A 19796-nucleotide genomic window follows, 5' to 3' on the forward strand; every position below is an offset into this window, starting at 1 on the left:
ATAACTTTTTAAAACCAAACAATTAAACAAGGCGACTCTGTAAAGAATCTGGGAATTATCTTCGACCCAACTCTCTTGTTTGAGTCACACATTAAAAGCGTTACTAAAACGGCCTTCTTTCATCTCCGTGCTTTCGCTAAAATACACTCCATTTTGTCCACTAACGACGCTGAGATCATTATCCATGCGTTTGTTACGTCTCGTCTCGATTACTGTAACGTATTATTTTCGGGTCTCCCCATGTCTAGCATTAAAAGATTACAGTTGGTACAAAATGCGGCTGCTAGACTTTTGACAAGAACAAGAAAGTTTGAACATATTACACCTATACTGGCTCACCTGCACTGGCTTCCTGTGCACTTAAGATGTGACTTTAAGGTTTTACTACTTACGTATAAAATAGTAGCAAGAGTCCCGTCCAAAGTGGAGTAAGCAGGAAACCATCCCAAGCGGAGGCGGATTAGCAGCGCAGAGATGTACCCAGCTGATGCACAGGCGAGCGGTCCATCCTGGGTCCCGACTATGGACAGCCAGTACTTCATCCATGGCCACCGGACCGGATCCCCTCCACAAGGAAGAGGGGGACAGAGGAGAAAAAGAAAAGAAACGGCAGATCAACTGGTCTAAAAAGGGGGTCTATTTAAAGGCTAGAGCATACAAATGAGTTTTAAGATGAGACCTAAATGCTTCTCGAACTGTTACCGGGAGGGCATTCCAGAGTACTGGAGCCCGAATGGAAAACACTCTATAGCCCGCAGACATTTTTTTTGGGCTCTGGGAATCACTAATAAGCCGGAGTCCTTTGAACGCAGATTTCTTGCCGGGACATATGGTACAATAAAATCGGCAAGATAGGATGGAGCTAGACCGTGTAGTATTTTATACGTAAGTAGTAAAACCTTAAAGTCACATCCTCCGCCAAGTCATTTTTTGTGCAAGAGAAGCAACGTTGTTTGACAAAGGGATGGTCATGAGGGTGTTTTCAATTGGGTAATGGTAAACACAAATAACTTAACATATTGTAGTCAGTTAACCCATGTGTAACGTACATATTGTTGTTACTCAGCCAGCGTTTGTGGGTCTGATGGACCCGTTGAATTTTGTGGCTTTTAATGCCTCACAATCAAACACTTTTATGTTAAAATACTGAACAGATGTTTATTGGGATCAGGTAAATGTGCGAGAAAATGAGAGCGGACAGTGTTCACAAACAATGTTGCAACCTTGTGTGGAAACCGGTGTAGAAACAGGTGTACAAACACACAAGAAGATTCCCTGTGGGATGCAGAAACTGGCAGAGAAATTTTCCGTGCAATGTTTATATTATTGTTACTCAGCCAGGGTTTGTGGCTCTGATGGACCCGTTGCATTTTTGTGGCTTTTAATGCCTCACAATCAAACACTTTTATGTTAAAATAGCTAAAAGATTCCACGCACAGGCGTTCTCCTGAAGGCAATCCCACCACCGGAAGGACAATCATACTCGTTTCGAGTGATCACCGCCAATAACGAAAAGGTTAACACAACTATTAAAAACTTTTATATCTGTTTGTCTGTCCATTAGTTTGATATCAGCCTATTGTCTTGTTTAATGGAAGACAACATCAAATTCGTCCAGTAAAAAACAACAACAAAAACAGCACAAATTGATTTTAATTCAGATCTGATCCAATTATGACAGGCGCCGCCAGCCACACATTTTTGGATGATCTTGCTAATGAAGGACAAATCGATTTAGATTACTTTTCAGTGACCTCAAATACAGTTTTCCTGCAGATTCAAGGCATGATCATAAACAATAAATCATATTTTTTTAGAAAAAAACTTTAGTGAAGGCTCTCTCTTTTGTGTGAGTGTGTTTTGGCGATGCTGACTCAATGGGGACATCGCTCTGTTTACTCAGTCACCTTTAGAGGACCTCTTACGGTATGGGGACAAAAAAAACAGGTCCCCTAAAGGAAAACCTTTTTAAATGATAGTTGGATCCATTCTGAAGATGCCTAAGGGATTTTTAAGCTTTGGCCCATAAAACATGTTTACTGGTTGGTTTGAGTGTGAGACATCTGGCCCCTCATCGGGCTGTAGCTGGTACTGCACTCGCTGCTCTGCCCACACTTCTTCCATGGTTTAGTTTAGTGTTCCTTTGGATTAAATTTTCTATACAGCATGATTATAAAACATTATTACCTTAAAGTATGATTCACATTTGGAATTTTTCATCCTTTCTATATATTGTAGTTGGAGTTGCAGACAACTTCATTACTGCTAAATGCCAGTTTTCAGTAATGCCACAGAAGATGTAGGATTTGCTTTGAAATTTAAGTGGTGAAACTTCCTATAAGAGGACAGCTGTAGTGCTGTATTCTGAGGATCATGTCTTATTTAATTTGAACTTTTTTTTTTTCAATGGTCCTCAGTAGTCACATACAAATTTGTGTGAATAATGCAAAATTATTGAAATTTGGTCCCCAAGAACCATATTAATTATTTTTCCCCAGGGTACCCAGTAGGAATAATTAGCACATTTCTTCATCAATCCAGAGATTTAAAAACATGTATGAGCTAACTGGGCAGTGGCCATTTTACCAAAAAAAATGTTATGCCTCCTCAACCTTTAAAAAGGGTAGTCCCCACAAGTGTTGATCAAAAACTTGGACCCCATTCCAAATAACGTGTGTGTGTGTGTGTGTGTGTGTGTGCATGTGTATGTCAGCAAGATGGTCCTCAGTAGTCACGTACAAATGTGTGTGTGTGTCTTCTGCTATTTCTACCAATCTTGAGACATCAACAAGGGAAATATAAATAAAATATATATATAGAGACACATACTTTGTTTGTGTGTTTGTGTGCATGTGTGTGTGTGTCAGCAAGATGTTCCTCAGTAGTCACAAACAAATTTGTGTGAATTATGCACAATTATTTAAATTTGGTCCCCATGAACCATATTAACTCTTTTTCCCCAGGGTCCCCAGTAAGAATGATCAGCACATTACTTCATCAATCCAGAGATTTAAAGATTTAACTGGGCAGTGGCCATTTTACCAAAAAAAATGTATGCCTCCAGAACCTGTAGAAAGAGTGTTCCCCTCAAGTCCTGATCAGAAACTTGGTCCCCATTCCAAATGATAACCTCTGTGAATGTTTGTGTGTGTGTCAGCAAGATGGTCCTCAGTAGTCACGTACAAATGTGTGTGAATTACGTGTGTGTGTATTTGTGTGCATGTGTGAGTGTGTGTCAGCAAGATGGTCCTCAGTAGTCACGAACAAATTTGTGCGAATTATGCACAATTATTGAAATTTGGTCCCCATGAACCTTATTAACTCTTCTCCCCCAGGGTCCCCAGTAAGAATGATCAGCACATTAATCAATCAATCCAGAGATTTAAAGATGTGTTTGAGCTAATTGGGCAGTGACCATTTACCAATTTTTTTTTTTTGCTTCCACAACCTGTAGAAAGGTCGGTCCCCACAAGGTATGATCAGAAACTTGGTCCCCATTCCAAATGATAACCTGTGTGTGAATGTGTGTGAGTGTGTGTGTGTTTGTGCGTGTGTGCGTGCGTGTGTGTGTGCATGTGTGTGTGTGTGTGTGTGTGTGTGTGGGTGTGTGTGTGTGTGTCAGCAAGATGGTCCTCAGTAGTCACGAACAAATTTGTGTGAATTATGCACAATTATTGAAATTTGGTCCCCATGAAACTTATTAACTCTTTTTCCCCAGCTACCCTAGTTAGTATGATCAGCACATTACTTCATCAATCCAGAGATTTAAAGACAGGTATGAGCTAACTGGGCCATTTTACCAATTAATTTTTATGCCTCCACAAACTGTAAAAAAGGGTGGTCCCCACAAGTCCTGATCAGAAACTTGGTCCCCATTCCAAATAATAAACTTTGTGTGTGTTTGTATGTGTGTTTGTGTGTGTGTGTGTCAGCAAGATGGTCCTCAGTAGTCACGAACAAATTTGTGTGAATTATGCACAATTATTTAAATTTGGTCCCCGTGAACCATATTAATTCTTATTCCCCAGAGTCCCCAGTAAGAATGATCAGCACATTACTTCATCAATCCAGAGATTTAAAGTCAGGTATGAGCTAATTGGGCAGTGGCCATTTTACCAATTATTTTTAATGCCTCCACAAACTGTAAAAAAGGGTGGTCCCCACAAGTCCTGATCAGAAATTTGGTCCCCATTCCAAATGATAAACTGTGTGTGTGTTTGTGTGTGTGTGTGTGTGTGTGTGTGTGTGTGTGTGTGTGTGTGTGTGTGTGTGTGTGTGTGTGTGTGTGTGCGTTTGTCAAAGTGACATATGGGGACATTTTTATGAAATTTCACCTTACATATGAGGACCTGTTGAAATATGAGGACATTTTCCATGTCCCCATATTTCCCGCAATGCTATCGTGTTCTAGACCCTCCCAGCATGTTCCCAGACCAAAAATCTCTAAAGTCTTCATTTGTCAAATTTTCAGAAAAAGTGTGTGAAAGTGTGTTTAATTTTTTGGGTCACCTTCGATTTTGCCCCTAGTGGCCATCTTTGCTATTATGACACACACACACACACACTTGTCCTCATATGTCATATGTCCTCATATGTCATGTGGGTCAGAAACTCACACACTCCAACATTTTGAAAAACATCTAATCATTACAGCAATAAACATACTTTTGAAATCTAAATCAAATAACACATTTTCAACTGATCTGATGATCCCAACCTTTTTTATGTTAGTTTTATCTATTCATTTGGTTTATCTGGAGAGGATTTGGGCTAGACAATTAGTAATAAAGGGATTATGGTGATGATTTAATCGGTTTGATTCAGTATTTTACTGTATTGGGCTTTTTTGTATTTTGTTGTCTAAAATACAATGCCGCACAATAATTACTTTAAATGTGCCTGAAAAAAACCTTCAACCTTGATTGAGACAAAGGCGATAATTCAAATGGAATTCAAACGATATACAGTATTTAATATTTTCAAATGGTTACAATAGCACATGATTTTGGTATTTTTATCTTTGGGACAAATTTTGGATTCAATTGGCGATTGTTTTTGGAGGTATTCACTTTACATGGTGTTCAAGATGGTTACTTCCGCCCACTCTGAAGAGTCTCGGCGTCTGATTGGTCCAATTTTCAGTTAGGCGCTGCCTGATTGGCCAGTGGATGATGTCGGATCCTAACAGAGGGCTAAATCACTAGTTAACTATTTTCATCTTGGAAGTTATACAGCTCACGTATCACACTTAATATTGAATATATATAAAAAGGGTTTTCCAAAAGGACCATTTATAATCGAAATACAAAACTTCACACACGATTTTGAGCACAACAGAGCGCTCAGTGAACAGCACTTCCGGGACCTGCATCACCGGAGGGGGACATCTATCTTGGCCACAAACCATCTTTGACAGTCTTCGGCAGCATGGTTGAATCAGGTGAGCATAAAATGAAGTTTAACGTAATTAAATAGACCAATGTTTTTTAACATAGGAAAATAGTTCATTGTAAACAACAGTTAAATGTTTGTTGTTATTAATTGCAATCAGATTTGATTTTATGAGGTCAAATTAAGCATTTCAGTTCTGGGCCAAGGCCAAGGCATTTAAAAAATTTTTTTTAAAGTTGCATGGAAGATTATAAGTAGCAGTGATTGTCACACACACACTAGGTGTGGTGAAATTATTCTCTCCATTTGACCCATCACCCTTGATCACTATGCAAGTAAACCTTTTCTTAATTTTAAACAAGACAGACTAGAGTTTTTCAAATTGTTTATACTTTTTCTCAAATACAAATATGTCAATCTGATAAGCACTGTGGAGTAGGCATGTTACTGATATTGTTACATTAGTTCTTTGTTTGAGAAGCTTCATGTCTGCACTGATCCTAAATTTAACAGTTTTTGAAGGGTTTGGTTCTTTGTTTTATTTCTGTGTCACTGACTTTTTTCATTTTTATGTGTGGATTTGTTAGGCGCATCAACACATGATATAGACATCGTGCCCAAAAGAAGAGCGAGACGTAATCCTGAGGCTGAAGCTACCGAGTTTATTTGATCTGGATGTGACAAGTCTTGTTTTAAGGCCCAGTGGATCAATGATTGGAAAGGTATGTCTTGTTATGTATCATATCAATGGTAACTGTATCAACATCTCATTTGGATAATTTCCTTACAGTCTAATAGAGGTTGTATTATATGGCTTTAATTAGAAGTGTTTGGAATAACAGCGTTCCACGTCCCAAGAGCTAGCTTCTGTAGCCGAGGATCGGACCGCCAAGTGCCCTGCCTTCGGCTGCCGCCCAGTTCACAATGCACCCGACCTCTATGGCCCCTCGGAGTCTTGTTCACGAGTGGGGGAAGAGTGGATCGTGAGATCGACAGGCGGATCGGTGTGGGGTCTTCGGTAATGCGGACGTTGTATCGATCCGTTGTGGTGAAGAAGGAGCTGAGCCGGAAGGCAAAGCTCTCAATTTACCGGTCGATCTACGTTCCCATCCTCACCTATGGTCATGAGCTTTGGGTCATGACCGAAAGGATAAGATCACGGGTACAAGCGGCCCAAATGAGTTTCCTCCACCGGGTAGGGGTGCTCTCCCTTAGAGATAGGGTGAGAAGCTCTGCCATCCGGGAGGAACTCAAAGTAAAGCCGCTGCTCCTCCACATGGAGAGGAGCCAGATGAGGTGGTTCGGGCATCTGGTCAGGATGCCACCCGAACGCCTCCCTAGGGAGGTGTTTAGGGCACGTCCAACCGGTAGGAGGCCACGGGGAAGACCCAGGACACGTTGGGAAGACTATGTCTCCCGGCTGGCCTGGGAACGCCTCGGGATCCCCCGGGAAGAGCTAGACGAAGTGGCTGGGGAGAGGGAAGTCTGGGCTTCCCTGCTTAAGCTGCTGCCACCGCGACCCCACCTCGGAAAAGCGGAAGATGATGGATGGATGGATGGATGGTATAACAGCGGTATATGAAAACGATGTTACTAATGCTGTTACTTTTACCGGTAACGAGTAAGCTAATAACTTTTATGTACGCTACAACGCTGTTACGATGCGTTTTATGTAATGTGGCATGCTACTTTTGATGTGATTGTATGTCAACAAGACAGCGTTAGAAGCACAAAAGGGTTAGTGCAGGTAATATCTTTTTACTAATGAAAGCAACCCCCGGAAGTAATTACGAACACGATATCAAATAGAAAGAGGCCTCATCCACACACAAACAAAAACATTCAACAGAACTATCTTAACTGCCACTGCTAAGCTAAAAAATACAGCTGAACTATTCTGCTATGTCTGGGCGCTGAAGTCCCACGTCACTTGGCAAAAGGCACAGCTTTTTAAAGGCACACACACACTCTGCTCTCATGAAATGTCTCTCAACTGCATATGCTAGATATTTAAAACTTTTCTTTTTCAAGTAACACATTAATTACAAACCCCGTTTCCATATGAGTTGGGAAATTGTGTTAGATGTAAATCCAAACGGAATAATTTTTTTTACAAATAATAATTAACTTAGAATTTCATGGCTGCAATACGTGCCAAAGTAGTTGGGAAAGGGCATGTTCACCACTGTGTTACATCACCTTTTCTTTCAACAACACTCAATAACCGTTTGGGAACTGAGGAAACTAATTGTTGAAGCTTGGAAGGTGGAATTCTTTCCCATTCTTGTTTTATGTAGAGCTTCAGTCTCCTCTGTCGTATTTTACGCTTCATAATGCACCACACATTTTTGATAGGACTGCAGGCCGGCCAGGAAAGTACCTGCACTCTTTTTTTATGAAGCTGAACACGTGATGAATGTGGCTTGGCATTGTCTTGCTGAAATAAGCAGGGGCGTACATGAAAAAGTCGGCGCTTAAATGGCAGCAAATGTTGTTCCAAACAGATGGGTAACTTACAGATGTGTAAGTTACCCAAGCCTTGGGCACTAATGCACCCCCATACCATCACAGATGCTGGCTTTTGAACTTTGCGTCGATAACATTCTGGATGGTTCGCTTCCCCTTTGGTCCGGATGAAACGGTGTCCAATATTTCCAAAAATAATTTGAAATGTGGGCTCGTCAGACCACAGAACACCTTTCCACTTTGCATCAGCCCATCTTAGATGATCTCGGGCCCAGAGAAGCCGGCGGCGTTTCTGGATGTTGATAATTGGCTTTCGCTTTGCATAATAGAGCTTTAACTTGCACTTACAGATATAGCAACACACTGTATTTAGTGACAGTGGTTTTCTGAAGTGTTCCTGAACTCATGTGGTGATATCCTTTAGAGATTGATGTCGGTTTTTGATACAGTGCCGTCTGAGGGATCGAAGGTCACAGTTATTCAATGTTGGTTTCCAGACATGCCGCTTACGTGGAGTGATTTCTCCGGATTCTCTGAACCTTTTGATGATATCATGGAGCGTAGATGTTGAAATCCCTAAATTTCTTGCAATTGCACTTTGAGAAAGGTTGTTCTTAAACTGTTTGACTATTTGCTCACGCAGTTGTGGACAAAGGGGTGTACCTCGCCCCATCCTTTCCTGTGAAAGACTGAGCATTTTTTGGGAAGCTGTTTTTATAGCCAATCATGGCACCCACCTGTTCCAAATTAGCCTTCACACCTGTGGGATGTCCCAAATAAGTGTTTGATGAGCATTTCTTAACTTTATCAGTATTTATTGCCACCTTTCCCAACTTGTTTGTTGCATGTTGCTGGCATCAATTTCTAAAGTTAATGATTATTTGCACCAAAAAATGTTTATCAGTTTGAACATCAAATATCACTCCTCTCTGAGCTGCTACCTTACCGTGGTAGAGGAGTTTGCGTGTCCCAATGATCCTAGGAGCTATGTTGTCTGGGGGTTTTCATGCCCCCTGGTAGGGTCTCCCAAGACAAACAGGTCCTAGGTGAGTGATCAGACAAAGAGCAGCTCAAAGACTTCTATGGAATTACAACGAAATGAACCCAGATTTCCCTCGCCCGGACGTGGGTCACCGGGGCCCCGCTCTGGAGCCAGGCCCGGAGTTGGGGCACGATGGCGGGCGCCTGGTGGTCGGGCCTGTTCCCATGGGGCCCGGCCGGGCACAGCCCGAAGAGGCAACGTGGGTCATCCCTCCAATGGGCTCACCACTCATAGGAGGGGCCATAGAGGTCGGGTGCATTGTGAGCTGGGCGGCAGCCGAAGGCAGGGCACTTGGCGGTCCGATCCTCGGCTACAGAAGCTAGCTCTTGGGACGTGGAACGTCACCTCACTGGGGGGGAAGGAGCCTGAGCTAGTGCGCGAGGTAGAGAAGTTCCGGCTGGATATAGTCGGACTCACCTCGACGCACAGCAAGGGCTCTGGAACCAGTTCTCTCGAGAGGGACTGGACCCTCTTCCACTCTGGCGTTGCCGGCAGTGAGAGGCGACGGGCTGGGGTGGCAATTCTGGTTGCCCCCCGGCTCAAAGCCTGTACGTTTGAGTTCAACCCAGTGGACGAGAGGGTAGCTTCCCTTCGCCTTCGGGTGGGGGGACGGGTCCTGACTGTTGTTTGTGCTTACGCACCAAACAGCAGTTCAGAATACCCACCCTTTTTGGGTACACTCGAGGGAGTACTGGAAAGTGCTCCTCCGGGTGATTCCCTTGTCCTACTGGGAGACTTCAACGCTCATGTTGGCAACGACAGTGAAACCTGGAGAGGCGTGATTGGGAAGAATGGTCGCCCGGATCTAAACCCGAGTGGTGTTTTGTTATTGGACTTTTGTGCTCGTCACAGTTTGTCGATAACAAACACCATGTTCAAACATAAGGGTGTCCATATGTGCACTTGGCACCAGGACACCCTAGGCCGCGGTTCCATGATCGACTTTGTAGTTGTGTCATCGGATTTGCGGCCTCATGTTTTGGACACTCGGGTGAAGAGAGGGGCGGAGCTTTCTACCGATCACCACCTGGTGGTGAGTTGGCTGCGATGGTGGGGGAGGATGCCGGACAGACCTGGCAGGCCCAAGCGCATTGTGAGGGTCTGCTGGGAACGTCTGGCAGAGTCTCCTGTCAGAGAGAGTTTCAATTCACACCTCCGGGAGAACTTTGAACATGTCACGAGGGAGGTGCGGGACATTGAGTCCGAGTGGACCATGTTCCGAACCTCTATTGTCGAGGCGGCTAATTGGAGCTGTGGCCGCAAGGTTGTTGGTGCCTGTCGTGGCGGTAATCCCAGAACCCGTTGGTGGACACCAGCAGTGAGGGATGCCGTCAAGCTGAAGAAGGAGTCCTACCGGGTTCTTTTGGCTCATAGGACTCCGGAGGCAGTGGACGGGTACCGACGGGCCAAGCGGTGTGCAGCTTTAGCGGTCGCGGAGGCAAAAACTCGGACATGGGAAGAGTTCGGGGAAGCCATGGAAAATGACTTCCGGACGGCTTCGAAGCGATTCTGGACCACCATACGGCGCCTCAGGAAGGGGAAGCAGTGCACTATCAACACCGTGTATGGTGCGGATGGTGTTCTGCTGACTTCGACTGCGGATGTTGTGGATCGGTGGAGGGAATACTTCGAAGACCTCCTCAATCCCACCAACACGTCTTTCTTTGAGGAAGCGGTGCCTGGGGAATCTGTAGTGGACTCTCCTATTTCTGGGGCTGAGGTCGCTGAGGTAGTTAAAAAGCTCCTCGGCGGCAAGGCCCCGGGGGTGGATGAGATCCGCCCGGAGTTCCTTAAGGCTCTGGATGCTGTGGGGCTGTCTTGGTTGACAAGACTCTGCAGCATCGCGTGGACATCGGGGGCGGTACCTCTGGATTGGCAGACCGGGGTGGTGGTTCCTCTCTTTAAGAAGGGGGACCGGAGGGTGTGTTCCAACTATCGTGGGATCACACTCCTCAGCCTTCCCGGTAAGGTTTATTCAGGTGTACTGGAGAGGAGGCTTCGCCGGATAGTCGAACCTCGGATTCAGGAGGAACAGTGTGGTTTTCGTCCTGGTCGTGGAACTGTGGACCAGCTCTATACTCTCGGCAGGGTTCTTGAGGGTGCATGGGAGTTTGCCCAACCAGTCTACATGTGCTTTGTGGACTTGGAGAAGGCATTCGACCGTGTCCCTCGGGAAGTCCTGTGGGGAGTGCTCAGAGAGTATGGGGAATCGGAATGTCTTATTGTGGCAGTCCGCTCCCTGTATGATCAGTGTCAGAGCTTGGTCCGCATTGCTGGCAGTAAGTCGGACACGTTTCCAGTGAAGGTTGGACTCCGCCAAGGCTGTCCTTTGTCACCGATTCTGTTCATAACTTTTATGGACAGAATTTCTAGGCGCAGTCAAGGCGTTGAGGGGTTCCGGTTTGGTGGCCACGGGATTAGGTCTCTGCTTTTTGCAGATGATGTAGTCCTGATGGCTTCATCTGGCCGGGATCTTCAGCTCTCACTGGATCGGTTCGCAGCCGAGTGTGAAGCGACCGGAATGAGAATCAGCACCTCCAAGTCCGAGTCCATGGTTCTCGCCCGGAAAAGGGTGGAGTGCCATCTCCGGGTTGGGGAGGAGACCCTGCCCCAAGTGGAGGAGTTCAAGTACCTAGGAGTCTTGTTCACGAGTGGGGGAAGAGTGGATCGTGAGATCGACAGGCGGATCGGTGCGGCGTCTTCAGTAATGCGGACGTTGTATCGATCCGTTGTGGTGAAGAAGGAGCTGAGCCGGAAGGCAAAGCTCTCAATTTACCGGTCGATCTACGTTCCCATCCTCACCTATGGTCATGAGCTTTGGGTCATGACCGAAAGGATAAGATCACGGGTACAAGCGGCCGAAATGAGTTTCCTCCGCCGGGTGGCGGGGCTCTCCCTTAGAGATAGGGTGAGAAGCTCTGCCATCCGGGAGGAGCTCAACGTAAAGCCGCTGCTCCTCCACATCGAGAGGAGCCAGATGAGGTGGTTCGGGCATCTGGTCAGGATGCCACCCGAACGCCTCCCTAGGGATGTGTTTAGGGCACGTCCAGCTGGTAGGAGGCCACGGGGAAGACCCAGGACACGTTGGAAAGACTATGTCTCCCGGCTGGCCTGGGAACGCCTCGGGATCCCCCGGGAAGAGCTAGACGAAGTGGCTGGAGATAGGGAAGTCTGGGCTTCCCTGCTTAGGCTGCTGCCCCCGCGACCCGACCTCGGATAAGCGGAAGATGATGGATGGATGGATGGACATCAAATATCAATCAATCAATCAATGTTTACTTATATAGCCCTAAATCACTAGTGTCTCAAAGGGCTGCACAAACCACTACGACATCCTCGGTGGGCCCACCTAAGGGCAAGGAAAACTCACACCCAGTGGGACGTCGGTGACAATGATGACTATGAGAACCTTAGAGAGGAGGAAAGCAATGGATGTCGAGCGGGTCTAACATGATACTGTGAAAGTTCAATCCACAATGGATCCAACACAGTCGCAAGAGTCCAGTCCAAAGCGGATCCAACACAGCAGCGAGAGTCCCGTTCACAGCGGAGCCAGCAGGAAACCATCCCAAGCGGAGGCGGATCAGCATCGCACAGATGTCCCCAGCCGATACACAGGCAAACATATGTTGTCTTTGTAGCATATTCAACTGAATATGGGTTGAAAATGATTTGCAAATCATTGTATTCTGTTTATATTTACATCTAACACAATTTCCCAACTCATATGGAAACGGGGTTTGTACTTAATTTAATAATTATTTACATTTATGAAAGAGTAATTCTGTTTGTAATATAATTTTTAGTCAAGTAACGACTATTATTATTGCTTTTTAAAACAGATATTCCAAACATTGTTAATTGATAAACTGTTTTATCAGGATATGGTGTATTTGCTCTTGCATCAATTTAAAAAGGTTCTTTTGTGGTCGAGTACCGAGGGAAGTTCATCTCAAGACATGAGCGGGACAAGAGACAGAAACCCTCTATAAATATCTTTACTATTTATCTGGCATTATATGCTCATAATGTTAACAACAAAAAGTGCTGATAATGTTATAATTAATAAGTTCTAACATTATTTTTATGTGTTTTGTTGCAGACACCAACTGTTGATGTTCTATCTCAACATTCTCCAGATTCATGTGAGCGATAAACCGACTTCATCCCTCCAACAGGTTATTACTTGACTATTTTACTATCCATCCATCCATCCATTTTCTACTACCTGTCCCTTTTTTGGGTTGGCGGGGTGTGCTTGAGCCTATCTGAGCTGCATTCGGGCGGAAGGCGGAGTACACCCTGGACAAGTCGCCACCTCATTACACGGCCAACACAAATAGACAACATTTACACTCACATTCACACACTAGGGCCAATTTAGTGTTGCCAATCAACCTATCCCCAGGTGCATGTCTTTGGAGGTAAGATGAAGCCGGAGTACCCGGAGGGAACCCACGCAGTCACGGGGAGAACATGCAAACTCCACACAGAAAGATCACGAGCCCAGGATTTAACTCAGGACTACTCAGGACCTTCGATTTGTGACGCACATGCACTTACCCCTGTTCCACCGTGCTGCCCTATATCTGCTAAAAACTTGACACAACCTATACTTCAAAAGACATTTAATCCTTTTAACCTCTCACAGATCAGTTTATATGACAACATTTTTTAAGCGTACATCCATGTTAGTCTGTGGAATTTACAACTCATGTTTAGCAAAACAGGAGATGTTACAGGTCAGCAACATGAATTCTATATGTGATCACTTGTCATGTACTCATATTGTTTGAACTAAAAAAGACTTCAGTGTGTTTCATATAAGGTCCTCATATTTTTCTGAACCACATTAGTGTGTGTTACAATGTTTAATTCAAAGCTTTAAAATTAGTGTTTCAATCCAGGTCCTCATATTTTCTGAACCACATTTTAGTGAATGTTACATTCTTAAATAATAGTCTAAGAGCTAAAACGCTATAATAATCTTTACTGTTTATGTAGAATTATATGCTCAGAATATTATCAACCAAAAGTGGTTGTTAATGTTATAATTAATTAGTTCTGACATTATATTTTTGTGTTTTGTTGCAGACACCAACTGTTGGGGTTCTATCTCAACATTCTCCAGATTCAGATGTGAGCGATAAACCGACTTCATCCCTCCAACAGGTTATTACAAGTCTATTTTTACTATATCTGCTCTAAATGTGACCCAACCTATATTTTGAAAGACATTTATTAATTTTAATCTCTCACAGATCAGTTTATATGACAACATTTTCGTAAGAGTACATCCATGTTAGTCAGTAAGGAGTTTGGAACTCATGTTTAGCAAAACAGGAGATGTTACAAGTCAACAACATACATTCTACATGTGACCCCTCGTCATGTCCTTATATTGTTTGAACCAAGAAAGACTTAGGTGTGTTTCATATAAGGTCCTCATATTTTCTAAACCAGATTAGTGTGTGTTACAATGTTAATGTCCAAGCTTTAAAATGTGTGTCTCAATTCAGGTCCTCATATTTTCTGAACCAGATTTTAGTGTGTTTTATATTCTTAATTAATTGTCTAAGAGCTGAAACTCTGTAATAATCTTTACTATTTATCTGGCATTGTATGCTCAGAGTTTTATCCACAAAAAGTGCTGATAATGTTATAATTAATTAGTTCTGACATTATATTTTTGTGTTTTGTTGCAGAAACCAACTGTTGAGGTTCCATCTCAACATTCTCCAGATTCAGATGTGAGCCATTAACTGACTTCATCCCTCCAACAGGTTATTACATGTCTATTTTTACTATATCTGCTCTAAATGTGACCCAACCTATATTTTGAAAGACATTTATTAATTTTAATCTCTCACAGATCAGTTTATATGACAACATTTTCGTAAGAGTACATCCATGTTAGTCAGTAAGGAGTTTGGAACTCATGTTTAGCAAAACAGGAGATGTTACAAGTCAACAACATACATTCTACATGTGACCCCTCGTCATGTCCTTATATTGTTTGAACCAAGAAAGACTTAGGTGTGTTTCATATAAGGTCCTCATATTTTCTAAACCAGATTAGTGTGTGTTACAATGTTAATGTCCAAGCTTTAAAATGTGTGTCTCAATTCAGGTCCTCATATTTTCTGAACCAGATTTTAGTGTGTTTTATATTCTTAATTAATTGTCTAAGAGCTGAAACTCTGTAATAATCTTTACTATTTATCTGGCATTGTATGCTCAGAGTTTTATCCACAAAAAGTGCTGATAATGTTATAATTAATTAGTTCTGACATTATATTTTTGTGTTTTGTTGCAGAAACCAACTGTTGAGGTTCCATCTCAACATTCTCCAGATTCAGATGTGAGCCATTAACTGACTTCATCCCTCCAACAGGTTATTACATGTCTATTTTTACTATATCTGCTCTAAATTTGACCCAACCTATATTTTGAAAGACATTTATTTATTTTAATCTCTCACAGATCAGTTTATATGACAACTTTTTCGCAAGGGTACATCCATGTTAGTCAGTAGAAAGTTTAGAACTCATGTTTAGCAAAACAGGAGATGTTACAAGTCAACAACATAAATTCTACATGTGAGCACTCGTCATGTCCTTATATTGTTTGAAGCAAGAAAGACTTAGGTGTGTTTCATATAAGGTCCTCATATTTTCTGAACCAGAAAATGTGTGTTACAATGTTAATGTCAAAGCTTTAAAATGAGTGTCTCAATTCAGGTCCTCATATTTTCTGAACCAGATTTTTGTGTGTGTTACATTCTTAATGAATTGTCTAAGAGCTGAAACTCTGTAATAATCTTTACCCTTTATCTGGCATTGTATGCTCAGATTTTTATCAACAAAAAGTGGTGAGAATGTTATAATTAATTAGTTATGACATTATATTTTTGTGTTTTGTTGCAGAAACCAACTGTTGAGGTTCTATCTCAACATTCTCAGATTCAGATGACAGCCATAAACCGACTTCATCCCTCCAACAGGTTATTACATGTCTATTTTTACTATATCTGCTCTAAATTTGACCCAACCTATATTTTGAAAGACATTTAATTTTAATCTCTCACAGATCAGTTTATATGACAACATTTTCGTAAGGGTACATCCATGTTAGTCAGTAGGGAGTTTGGAACTCATGTTTAGCAAAACAGGAGATGTTACAAGTCAACAACATAAATTCTACATGTGAGCACTCGTCATGTCCTCATATTGTTTGAACCAAGAAAGTGTGTTTCATATAAGGTCCTCATATTTTCTGAACCAGATTAGTGTGTGTTAAAATGTTAATGTCAAAGCTTTAAAATGAGTGTTTCAATTCAGAAAATGCAGTGCCTCTTGTTTACAGCCGGTTTTTGCAGCGCTGTTTTCATTGATCAAAGTATTTTTTCGGTGGTCGTGTTTTTGGTACATAACTTGTAAATAGTGCGCAAATAATAGGCTATATTTATATAAATACATTCAAACCCCGTTTCCATATGAGTTGGGAAATTGTGTTAGATGTACATATAAACAGGATACAATGATTTGCAAATAATTTTCAACCCCAATTCTGTTGAATATGCTACAAAGACAACATATTTGATGTTAAAACTGCTAAACATTTTTTTTGCAAAGAATTTAGGGATTTTACCATCTACGGTCCGTAAAATTATCAAAAGGTTCAGAGAATCTGGAGAAATCACTGCACGTAAGCGATGTACTGCATTAAAAACCGACATCAGTGTGTAAAAGATATCACCACATGGGCTCAGAAATACTTCAGAAAACCACTGTCAGTTACTACAGTTGGTCGCTACATCTGTAAATGCAAGTTAAAACTCTACTATGCAAAGCAAATGCCATTTATCAACAAGACAGAGGAACGCCGCGGGCTTCGCTGGGCCCGAGCTCATCTAGGATGGACTGATGCAAAGTGGAAAAGTGTTCTGTGGTCTGACGAGTCCACATTTCAAATTATATATGGAAATTGTGGACGTGGTGTTCTCCGGAACAAAGAGGAAAATAACCATCCGGCGCAAAGTTCAAAAGCCAGCATGTGTGATGGTATGGGGGTGTATTAGTGCCCAAAGCATGGGTAACTTACACATCTGAGAAGGCACCATTAATGCTGAATGGTCCATACAGGTTTTGGAGCAACATATGTTGTCATCCAAGCAACATTATCATGGACGCCCCTGCTTATTTCAGCAAAACAATGCCAAGCCACGTGTTACAACAGCGTGTCTTCGTAGTAAAAGAGTGCGGGTACTTTCCTGGCCCGCCTGCAGTCCAGACATGTCTCCCATCGAAAATGTGTAGCGCATTATGAAGCGTAAAACACGACAACTTAAGCTTTACATCAAGCAAGAATGGTAAAGAATTCCACTTTCAAAGCTTCAACAATTAGTTTCCTCAGTTCCCAAACGTTTATTGAGTGTTGTTAAAAGAAAATGTGATGTAACACAGTGGTGAACATGCCCTTTCCCAACTACTTTGGCACGTGTTGCAGCCATGAAATTCAAAGTTAATTATTATTTGCAAAAAAAAAAAAGTTTGAGTTTGAACATCAAATATGTTGTCTTTGTAATGCTTTCAATTGAATATGGGTTGAAAAGGATTTGCAAATCATTGTATTCAGTTTATATTTACATCTAACACAATTTCCCAACTTTTATGGAAACGGGGTTTGTATATATATTAGTGCTGGGCAATGATTAACATTTTTAATCGAAGTTAATCGCACTATTTCTCTTATTAATCGCGATTAACTGCATTGTATACGCAAAGCCCAATAATGAATTCAAAAGTAGTGTGTAGTGCACCTTTATTGGAATATTCTCCCACATGAACAAAAGCGCCAAAACATTTGTTGTGCAAACACAATTTAAATCAGTCCTTGTTAAACAGTAGCAGTTAAATAGCAAATTTTATGAAAATCAACTCCAAAAATGTAAATACAAACATTTAAGCTTATTGCCACTGCCAGGGTATTTAAGTTATCCTGTTTGTTATGGAAAATAAATATAATCTACATACAAATATCTGAGCCACAATCATAACATCTGAACAGGCAATTTCTGAGGTAACAGCAGAAACATTTTTTTTTTTATCAGGGATCTTATGTTTAAAAAACTTATATTATAGGTAGTGGGCTGTTTTAGGGAATTTTTGATCAAATTATCCGTAGTAGCAATATTAATAATGTTGTGTTTATTCTGCGTAGTGGACTTAAAATAATTATGACCATATCTGTTTGCTTGGTGCTTTGATAAACTGAACGCATATACATGGTACTATATTGTGATGTTATGAGCCAGGGGAAAAAAGAACTACCCTACCCAGCATGCAACAGGAGTGACGAGCATGCGCGGTAGCCCGGGATAGGTTGTGTCGCCATGACGGCATCTTGTATGTTGTGATATGCAGGCTCTGAAAGTAAATGTTAAGAACTCAGCCAACACTCCTTGTCTGCATTATTGATAAATAGACGGACAACACATATACTCCGCTGCTTCACAAAGCACAATATGTTAAATGTTTACTTTTACAGTTTTCTAATTCTTCCTTTCAGATTGACAGCAGGACAAATCGCTGGAAGTAGGTATGTCTCAAGCTTCTTCCACTTGGTCCACTCCAAAGCGGGGTAAATAAATAATCCACATCATTTACTAGAATATTATATTACGTTTTGCACCTTTTCACTGTGTTATAGTCATTTTTCCTTCAGTAAGAAATTGTATTTTGTCTCCTTTATGACAGCTGCAAAGGGGAAGAAGTGGAAGCAGTTGAATGACACATGTTGCATTTTGTAACTGGCAACAAAGTACCAGGTAAAAAAGATTGTGAAGCCTGCCTCCATAAAGAACTAGTAGCTCTACAGGACAGAGATTGGCTTGCCATCAAGTACTACATCCATAACAGAATTATATTAAAAAAAGGGGAAAAAAATGTTTTCCCACATCTTCTGTGGTAGTTTGAGTATGTTACCAGCAATTAAAAAAGCAAAATAAACAGCAAGCGTTTTGTATTTATTCCAGATAATTCTTAGCGACAAAATCCACAAAAACAATTCAGTTACACTTAGTCGACAATTACATTTATACCCATGTTTCTTTTAAACTCTTCTTGGTTTTAGATTACAGTAGCATGGGATTGGGATTTTTTAAAATGACAACACATCAACTAAACCAACTCAGGTGGTTTTGTTAAGTCTCTGATGTCATTAGCCTCATATGTCACATGAACCTGAAATCTTTAACACTCTGTGACGTCATGGTCATCATATGTCACATAAACTTGAAATCTTAAACACTCTGTGACGTCATGGTCGTCATATGTCACATAAACTTGAAATCTTAAACACTCTGTGATGTCATGGTCATCATATGTCACATGAACCTGAAATCTTAAACACTCTGTGATGTCATGGTCATCATATGTCACATGAACCTGAAATCTTAAACACTCTGTGACGTCATGGTCATCATATGTCACATGAACCTGAAATCTTAAACACTCTGTGATGTCATGGTCATCATATGTCACATGAACCTGAAATCTTAAACACTCTGTGACGTCATGGTCGTCATATGTCACATAAACTTGAAATCTTAAACACTCTGGTCTTCATATGGCACCTAAACCTGACAAGTCCTCATATGTACCATAAAAATCAGGTTCAGAAAAAAACAAAAGAGTTGCAAAAATCTCAATAGACCACTGTGTTTCTAAAATTCTGGTTCACTAACCGTCTGATTCCCAGGCCTGCAGGACCATTGGAAAGGCATGTCCCCATATGTCACGTTTTTGTCATAAGTCCTCATATGTCACCCAAACACGTATGTGTGTGTGTGTGTGTGTGTCAGCAAGACCTTCACATTGAGCGCAGCCCAATCTCA

General features: G+C 41.9%; 2 long non-coding RNA genes across 2 annotated transcripts; both read left to right on the forward strand.

Moving 5' to 3' along the window:
• The first annotated feature begins 4230 nt into the window (after nt 1–4230).
• Nucleotides 4231–14685, forward strand: LOC133562940 (uncharacterized). Its single transcript, XR_009808957.1, has 5 exons — nt 4231–5440; nt 5979–6113; nt 13002–13077; nt 13994–14071; nt 14605–14685. It is a non-coding gene; the product is annotated as an uncharacterized LOC133562940 (long non-coding RNA).
• A 3274-nt stretch (nt 14686–17959) lies between these two features.
• On the forward strand, nt 17960–18909 carry LOC133563773 (uncharacterized). Its single transcript, XR_009809103.1, has 2 exons — nt 17960–18541; nt 18658–18909. It is a non-coding gene; the product is annotated as an uncharacterized LOC133563773 (long non-coding RNA).
• Nucleotides 18910–19796: the final 887 nt, after the last annotated feature.

The sequence above is a fragment of the Nerophis ophidion genome, linkage group LG12 (assembly GCF_033978795.1).
Source record: "Nerophis ophidion isolate RoL-2023_Sa linkage group LG12, RoL_Noph_v1.0, whole genome shotgun sequence".
Lineage (NCBI taxonomy): Eukaryota > Metazoa > Chordata > Actinopteri > Syngnathiformes > Syngnathidae > Nerophis > Nerophis ophidion.